This window comes from Camelus ferus, chromosome 3 (assembly GCF_009834535.1).
Source record: "Camelus ferus isolate YT-003-E chromosome 3, BCGSAC_Cfer_1.0, whole genome shotgun sequence".
NCBI classification, from domain to species: Eukaryota; Metazoa; Chordata; class Mammalia; order Artiodactyla; family Camelidae; genus Camelus; species Camelus ferus.
This window is the reverse complement of record NC_045698.1, coordinates 85,593,391-85,603,058: the sequence shown is the minus strand read 5'-3', so window position 1 is coordinate 85,603,058 and position 9,668 is coordinate 85,593,391. Positions and strand designations below refer to the sequence as shown.

Below are 9,668 nucleotides of genomic sequence, written 5' to 3'. Positions count from 1 at the left end.
CAAAACTATAACCTTACTTACACTCTCTATAGCATGACACTTTGAAGATTCAGCAAAATGATCCTTGCTGTAAATATCAATGCTATTGCTGCCTCAGTTAAATGGTACAACATCAAAGGGGACTGTGCAGTGAAGGGTTAACTCAGCAGGCCCAGGTTGCTGAAACCCTGCATGTTCCCAAGAAAGGCATGTCTTCAGGACTGGACCCTGACTGGCTCCGCTGACATTATCTTTGAGCCCTTGGAATATCCTGCCCAATAAGAGTGTTTTTATTTGCCTGAGGTCTTGGGCCCCATTGTACCAGTTTCCCTTTGCTGATTCTGATCTGTATCTTTCCTCTGTAATACATAGTAGCTGTGAGTATACCAGCCTTTCCGCATCCTATAAGTCCTAGTGAGTCATCAAGCCTGAGGCTGATCCTGAGACCCCTGACAAAGAGGAACATCAAGGAATCTCCTCAGTTCTACCAGGTGGCCCTCTGAACTTTACTCAGAGAAACAATACAGAGTGGCTGGTTTTTCAGCAGCAAAAAACAACAACAACAAAAAAGCCCCATTTAAATCATCATGGAGTAGAAATTAATTTAGTACACACTTATTTTTACACTCCTTACACTTTTCTCCCTAAAAGAATATAATTTGGCTACACCAGGGATTAACAATTAAATGTTGGCAAGCTGTTCGGGGTCCCTAAGCTTCCTCTTTTAATGTTATTTACAGCATGATTTCTTTGGGAAAAGGCACTGTGTAACAGAGAGGGAGAAAGGACTACAGCAGATCAAGGAATCCTTACCTCCACGCACCTCCTCTCACTACAAATATAGTAACTACCAGCCACTCAGCACCCATCAAAAAGAAACGCTGTCAGTTTTGAAGGAAGACTCTGATGCCAACCAGGAAGGCCGCTGACCACCATATCTTAGCCTGTCCAACATCAAAGACGACCAGTGAGCACGAAACAAAACTGTGTTTCTCCATATGTTTCTTCTTCTGCCTCCAAAACAGACTCCTTTCTCCCCAGTTCTTGGGGGAGGCTAGATCAATCATTTTTATGTGCAGGTCAGAGAGGTGAAATTCAGATTTAGATTGAAGTGCATCTCGAGCTCAACTTGATTTGAAAATAGATAATACACTTACATTCCCTCTTGCAACGAATTCACAATACTGAACAAAAGTGAAGTCCACACCCAACTTTTGAGGCATGGATGAAGCCCTAGAAGCCATCAAACTGTCTGCTTCTGAAGTTCCCCTTCATGCTCCCCCAGCATCACCACTGGGCATCCCTAACAGTTCAATGAAAGATACTTCTCACACTGTCTAGCTAAGAAACACTTACTGTTCCATCATCCGCTAATGGAAGCAGAGATTGGATTGATGTGATTTGGAGATGGAAGAAGGGCCCGTAAGCCAAGCAACAGAGGCAGCCACTAGAAGCTGAAAAGGGCAAGGAAACCTCTTCTCCCCTGAGAGCCTCCAGAAGGAACCAGCCCTTTCAGACGTCTGACTTCCAGAACTTCAAGAGAAGAAATTTATGGTATTATAAGCCACTAAGTTTGAGGTAATTTGTCACAGCAACTGTGAAAAACTAATGTACTATATTTGTGGACCCAAAAGTTCTTCTCTATGGAAATAAGCATGAAATTCTGTTGGGGGAAGGGGCATCTTTGCAAATAGTAGATTAACTTCATTCAAAAGCTATTTTACACACAGCCTTCCTTTCTGAGGGCTTATCTTAAATGAGAGCTAAAATATCACAGGGAGGAAAAAAATAGCATCTGGTAAATTTTTTAAATTATAACTTATCTTAAAGATATTTGCCATGGCTAAAGACAGTCTTTTGTGGGGCAATTGGCCTTTAAATAGAGAAAATAATGATCCAAGTTTCAGATTCCTGCATTAGGGTTTATTACACGCGATGTCTGGGTTATATTAAACTCCTGGAAATCAGGGTTTATAATGGAACGGCTCACATGCCCTTAACTTTAATAGCCTTTCCAAGTACTGCAATAGTGAGCATTACTTTTTAATGTCATAAAATGATGGTTAAAACACTACAGAATTTTCTCAAGACAGATAAGCAGGTGTTCAAGAGAGCAGAACTATTTAAACTTTATTGATTTATAGTCTATCTTATATTGAAAGCCAAAAGTTTTATTGAATTCCCACAGCAGATACTCTGAACTTAATTTTCTAAAACAGTAGGACTATTTCAGGCCTCCCATATATATTAATTTCTTCATTTTTAACACTGTGCTTCTGTATTTTTCAAGTTACTAGGCATAATGAAATAGAAGCCACAGCCAAAAGTTTAAGTTATTCTGTTTTCTTTTTATTGGTTGACTTTTCAAAGTACACTGTGTGTAATAAAACCCAATGCATAGCTACTAAATCGTATAATCTAGGAACACAAGCCCCTACCCGATCATTTAAGCTGCACAGTATTTCTGTCACCCTTTAGAACGGTGAATATGACATAGCTTCTTATTTATTGTGAAAGAATGTCAAAGCATTTATCATCACTGCTTCCCTCCTAGTTCCTCTTTCAACCCGCCCCTAACCCAGTATCTCCCATCTTTATGCTGCCTGATGGAACATAAAGCAGCTTTTAGAAGAGCCCCAGTAAACTATGAAACATTTTCTATGATTTGTTAGCATTTTCTGTTGGTTTACATAAAAATCAATACTCTTATAACTGTAGGACCCAACTCTAATGATTTAGTGAAACTGATATTTACTATGGAATAAAATAGAAATACCATTAGCTCTCAAAACCAAATAACATTAGAGAAAGCTAGAAGCAAAATAATTACTATTATTTAGATATGTGGATACCAAAGCATCTGATATCCCAACTTATCTTTAGTACTGACTGTGATAGCAGTAAACCCCGTCCTAGGAGAGGAACTGTCGGACGGTGAGTCGGGCAGTGGATGAACAGACTCACGGTTTATAACGCAGTAACTCCTTTGCTTCCCCCTCTAAGTTTCCAGGCTCTGAAAACAAAAAACAGGAAATCAAACAGTGTTAGAACCACACCAAGAATAAAATGGCAACACATGATCAAAAAATGTAAAACTTAGCCAGTAGCAGTTCAGGGAAACTTAGAACCCACTTGGTTCACTCAACCTATCTATGTAACTTCTTCTCTTATGAACAGCTTTATTACAATCCAAGAACATTACCAAAGATATATCTTTTTAAAAATAGGTATCAATATATAGTTGTTTTAAAATGATAGGTTCAATGCCAGGGAGTATTCTAATACTCTTTCAACAAAATCATTTATGTGATTTAGCCAAAACTGGTCTGCTTCACTGAAATTTCTCATGGCTCGTTCAATTCCAAATACCAAACAATGGGATTAAAGGGAAGCCTCCATTTTTTAATAAATCAGAGATGCACTGAATAGTGTAAGTTTCTTCTTGGTCGAATCTGTGAAACATATAAATTGTTAACTTATACACAGTATTATTTTCTTTGTTTACAAGACTTTATCTCTGGTTTGTTTAAAAACATTATTCAACCAAGAGTATAATCAAACTGAACTTCCCTCCCATAAAAATAGTTGGTTATTTGAACAAATTCACCTGCACTTATTTCTCATCTGCCTTGTCAAGTTGAAGGTATTCTTATGGAGCAGTGAGATGATTAAAGGTAAGAGAAGCTGTATAATGAAAAGAATATGAAAAAGAATGCGTGTGTGTATGTGAATATATATATACACACATATATATATGTATGACTGAATCACTGTGCTGTACACCACAAACTAACACAACATTGCAAATCAACTATACTTCACTTTAAAAAAAAGAGACAGAAGCTGGAATTCTTTTTTTTTTAATTGAAGTATAGTCAGTTTACAATGTTGTGTCAATTTCTGGTGTGCAGCATAATAGTTCAGTCATACATTTATATGCATATATTCATTTTCATATTTTTCGTATTATAGGTTACTACAAGATATTGAATATAGTTCCCTGTGCTATACAGTATAAGCTTGTTGTTTATCTATTTTATATATAGTAGTTAGTATCTGCAAATCTCGAACTGAGAAGCTAGAATTCTAACTCTCCTTTGTTACTAGAAAACTCTGCAAGGGGGCCAGCATCACTTTGCCATGTAACAACATTCATTGTGACCTTACTTGAGTTACGACGTTTTCCCTCTTAACATCCCTCTCTTCTACAGGCAATTTCCATACTCAAATTTCCTAAAATAATCCTACAGGTTCCAAATGGTGCTTGGACACTTTTTGACAACAGAGAGTTTTCGAACTTAGTGAACTTTTAACATGGCTTTCCTCTGAAGTGAAATTTCAGACTTCGATCATATGAAGTCTATTATTTCTTTAACTTTAATGTGGAGTTATTAAGGATGGGAGAAGTGTTAGCTTACATTTTTGTTTTGAAAATACATATGAGAAAATAATAAATAGCCACATTTGGAATTTTTTTGATTTGAAGAAGTCAGGTAATTATGTAAAAACTCTAAAATTAAATACTGAAATTATAATTATATGCATTTGCTTTTAAAGATTCTAATTATAATGTCCCAGCTGATCTGTATTAATTAAAGTAAATTTTAATAGCAAGTATGCAATAAGGATGACTTTTTTCTTTGGTATCCTTGCCTAATATTTCCAAGATAGATAGCTGCATAGATAGCAAGAAATATAGATCTAGAAATGTTATTATTAACTGTGGCTGTCATTTGAATCAATTGGCCGAGAAAGACCATGGTATTCCTCTAAAAGAGACAAACACTTTTTCTTAGGAAACTGTCTTAACAGCCTGTTAGTGTCTGAAATACGGGCCAACTATGCAGATGGAAGAATTTTAGAAAAGGAAGACTAAGTTACTCTGTGTGACGAAGTAGTGAGCATTTGGAGTTACCCATCAGCGGAAACTGGAAGAAGTGTCAAGAAGGAGGGAACCCCACAACATGGCTGAGAGCCAGGTTACACAACGGGGCATGGTTGTGCAGGAATTGTAGACAAATTTCCAAGAAGAATGTTACAATTAATAGACACTGCTTATCTATGTAGAATGGCCTCTCAACTATCCCCTAAACCTTTAGCTAAAACCTATTTTAAGTAGAGACATGGGAAAGTGAGCTGAGGCCCAAGGAGGAGCTGAAGTGATAAATCCAGGAGAGTGGAAAAGGCCATGGAGCAAAGCAACAGAAGACCAGATGGTAGACAATCTCCACATGGACAACAGGAAGTTGATTCCTGCAAGGGTGCATGAAGGGGAGGGAGAGGATACATCCTGCCATCCAGAGCTAAGGTCCATTAACACAGCAGACTTAAGTGATGTTGGGGAGAAGAAGGTCCCAACAAGAACCTACACTATGCCTCTCCCTGGAGGTGAGAAATGGAGCTGGCGGGGGGGGGGGGGGGTGTCTGCAAAACTGGGAATATAGGCATAAAGAAATCAGTCTGATGATCTAGTGTGCCTTTGACCTCTAGTCAGTCTATAAATATGCTCACATCTATACTGTCTTAACACGTATACACACACACACACACACCACACAATGAACAATCTATCTGGACTTTAATCACCTTATTGTTTTGCTCCTTCCCATCACAGTTCTGTATTTTAGAAGAGTTATCTACAAAAGTGATCTTCCACTTCCTCACCTCACATCCTCTTTTTAATCCATGCCAGTCAGCTTCCATTATTGTTGCTTCCCCAAAATTGATTTCAGTAAGTTCACAAAATGACCACTTTTGAATTCTACAGTCAGTATCCAGTATCCACCATTTAGTCAGTCTATTTTCAAATAAAGACAGAGACTTTAACAATTAATTTTGAAAATGAAAGAGTTACTGCTCAGTGGTTCCAATTAAAGAGTAAAGGCAATTTCATATTTCATAGTAGGTTTCTTCTTGTAAAAACAAACAGGTGCTTTTTCATCCTTATCCTACTTGCCTTCTCTGCTGCATTTGACACTCATGAGCGCGCTATCCTGTTTTCAAACTCTTTCTTCAACTTCCTCTTATAACTTTGGCTTCTTCTTTTCAAATTCCTAAGCCCCTCTTCCACTGTGCAGTTCTTAAATAATGGTATCAGAGTAAGAGAGAGCAAAATGCATTCCAAGGCCTGCAAGAGTCTTGGTGTGACAAGGTTACAGAAGGTGAGACAGGGCATAGTGAAAGATCAACTGGATGGGTGACCAGTGGTCAGAGCATAAAGGGTTTTACAAACTAGAGAAAGATGCTCAGTTTTAACCCTCTGATCAGTGGGCAGTCATTGAAATGGGCGATGATCAGTTTGGAATGATCTAATGAGATTTTTCATCTTAGAAGGTCACTCTGGAGAAACAACTGAGTATATAAAGACTGGGAGGAGGAAGACCAGGTAAAGAGATGTTGTGATCATTCAAATGCGTAATTACAGTGGTCAGGATGTATACGAGTCCTATGGGAAGTGGAGATAAAAGAAGTAGACAGGTTCAAGAGATATTCTGGAAGCTGAATTGACAGAACTGGATGGCTAATTGAATTGAGTTATGAAGAGTTGAGAATGAAACCCAGGCTGGGATCATCAAGTTGGTGGTCAGGCCACTTTAACACATGTGGGAGGGGGAAGAAGAGGAGGGGCCTGGGAGAGGTGGGCTGATGACTAATTAAGTCTGGGCATGTTAAATTTAAGGTTCCTCCATCCAAGTGGAAATGTCCAGTAAGCAACTGGATATATGCATCAAAATCTCAGCAGAGAGATTTAGACTGAAGTATAATTTTGGAAAGTCATGAGTGTATAGAAAATAATTGGAGACGTGAGTTTCATCATTGAGTTTCTCTCCATTTACCTCCTTCACATCAGACTGTAAGAACATAACCATGGAGGGGGAGGGAGGGTATAGCTCAGTGGTTGAGCATGTGCTTAGGATGCAAGAGGTCCTGGGTTCAAACCCCAGTGCCTCCATTAAGATAAATAAATAAATAAACCTAATTACCCCCCTCAAAAAAAGAGCACCAAAAAACAATTTTTTTTTTTTAAAAGAGCGTAACCATGGACTGAATGAACGGTTGGACTGAAGACTCTAACCCTTGATGCAGAATGAATAAAAGGGACCCATCTGGAGGTCCAGAAGCTAAATCTAGGCTTTTTGATGTCCTACACAGATCTATAAACATTAAAAGAGAGAAGGGCCAGGATGAACAAACAGAACAAGTGACCTCAGAAGGACCAAAGACAATTCACAGTACAAAAAAATTGTTTAAAAACTCTCACTGCTAACAGCAGGGATTACAGAGAATATTATATCCATTACAAATAAAGTAAAAGCCAAAGCTGCTATGATAGGAACTATCAGAGAACAAGAAAATATTCCTCAAAATGAAAAATATTAGTATTAAAATTTAAAATTTAATAGAAATTTTAGAAGAAAAATTCAAGTAAATATCCCATGATGTAGAGTAAAAAGGCAAAAAAGGGACATATGAGAAAAAGCAGTTGGGAGTCACAGACAGGATCAATTCAGGAGATCCAAAATCCACTTAGCTACTCAGAGTGCCTTCAGATGCTTAAAGCAGCATCTTTATTTCCTTATGGACAGATAATCCGATGATCCTCCTCATGCATCCCCACCTGATCAGTTGCAGAAATCTATATTTTAGTCCAAATCAGTAAATTCAATCCAGCACAATCATTTTTAATCTCCTTTAGAAAAACTCCACCCTTTCTATTTCCTCTCCTTTCCTCTGCTCCTCCAAGATGGCAGGAAGTCTGGGGAAAGAAAAGTGTGTCATTTGTACTTCAAGGCAACGTGATGGAGGACAAAACAGAGTCCTTAGATCCACGAGCGTTCTCCAGACTCTTGTTCATCACTGCTACAGAGGACCTGGAATGGGAGATCCCGGGACTCCTGGTCGCTATAGTTCACCTCTTTCTGTCTCTGGCTGTTCTAGAATGTGCTACTGTTGTCTGTGCCGGGTCCCTTTCAGCTGAGTGAGGTCCAGCCTGCTGGTGCTCCCTGGCTAGGGTGGCTTCACCTCGGTTCTTAAAAGGACGGGGGACTCTCTGAGCCTCTTCTTTGTGGCCCTTCTTTGTGCCCACCTGGACCCAGGCCATCACAGCTTCTGAACACTGTGTCTTCCACTGCTGGGGCACCTCGCCCCTTGTCACAGCAGGACAGAGCCCACTGACTTTCAGTTCAACCAGCTCCTATATCTCTTCTAGGAACCCAGGATTGTTCAGAAAATTAACTCTGGCTCCTCCTTCCTAACTAAGCTGGGCTACTGAATATACTTTGGTGTTGCCAACACCCATACTGGCTCACTAGCCTTATGGGACACCATCTTCTACTGCCCCAATCAAGGAACAAGCATTCCCCCCCAACTACTTAGCATGCTGTCCCCCAGCAGTGAGAAACCCAGAGAGTACAGAGCAAGTCCCATCTCCTACTTCAGTCTCCTGTATCCGGCAACTACCCAACAGGAACAGGAGGATCAGGTCTGGAACATACACTCTCTCTACTCCGATCCTCCTTTGCCCTACTTTAGGCGTATAATTTTCCACCGTCTAATTCACCAAACGGGACTTTTGATGTATTAGCGCAGTAGGGAAAGCAATTTGGAAAGTTTCTATTGCTCTCAGAGATCTCTACATTTCAAGTCTGCCACTTTGCTTTGGCCACAAGCATCCCTGGTAGGTATCAGAAGCTAAATATAGACTCTTTTTTGCCTCTTTGTATTTCTACAGTAAAAAGTCTAATCCTATTCTCCAAGGCAAATTGATGCCTCAAGATAACCAGAGAAAAGGCCATGTTCACAGAGTGTCAAAAGGAGAGAGTGTTAATATATTTCAAATTATAACCCCTTCTTGCACTAACATACTCTCTTGAGACTAACATATTTTCCTGAGCTTCGATGGCTAACTCGGGGAGTTTGGCTGTGGGAGTAGAAAGAAATGGGGAACTACACAGCTGGAATTTTTCTTGTGCCTCAAAATATGCATTGTCTTAACACGTTAATTAAGACGTTTGTACCATAGGGAATTAGGAAAATACCTCTGCTCGTACTTGAGCAAAGAGATCCTTTTTGCTCAACAGTGTCACTTCTTTCAGACCAGAATGACACTGATAGCAGTAGATACTGGCAAACCACCTCTGTGCTTAGTGGAATAGTGATTTCCCAAGAGATACCGAATCCAGGGAAGGTGGTGTGTTGGCATCATGAGTGGACCCAAGCAAAGACCCAGGGAGCCTCTTCTTGAGCACATATCAAGTCATATCTCGGCCTCATGAGTATCTAAGGGCCAAAACTCAGATAAGTGCTTCGGACATTCGGGCTAATCAGAGTTGGTGCTTCTGTAGTTGGAGTTACATCCTGCTCTTCCTCCTAGAGATTTCATGAAGCCCTCGACTTCTTATCTCCTCTGTCCTTATCATCATTCAAGCCTTTATCATTTCTCACCTTCATCAACAGAATTTTTGCCATTCCACACCTTGCCCTCAGCTCTATACCTGCTACCCTCGATAAATGTTTGTTACAATGAATGAATACATGGATGAATGTTTACTGATTTTGATTCACAATAGGCTATTTGGCCTCCTCCATGCTCATAACCTCTCTGGGTATTCGATAAAGAAAAGCAACTATCAGTTACAAACCATTTCTTCATTTTGTTTCCCTGGTACAAAGGGATATTTCTTCTTAAT

The 9,668-nt window shown here is 39.5% G+C and overlaps 1 non-coding gene across 1 annotated transcript; it reads left to right on the top strand.

Moving 5' to 3' along the window:
- The first annotated feature begins 6,859 nt into the window (after nucleotides 1-6,859).
- On the top strand, nucleotides 6,860-6,931 carry TRNAP-AGG. Its single transcript has one exon. It is a non-coding gene; the product is annotated as a tRNA-Pro (tRNA).
- The last annotated feature ends 2,737 nt before the right edge of the window (nucleotides 6,932-9,668 follow it).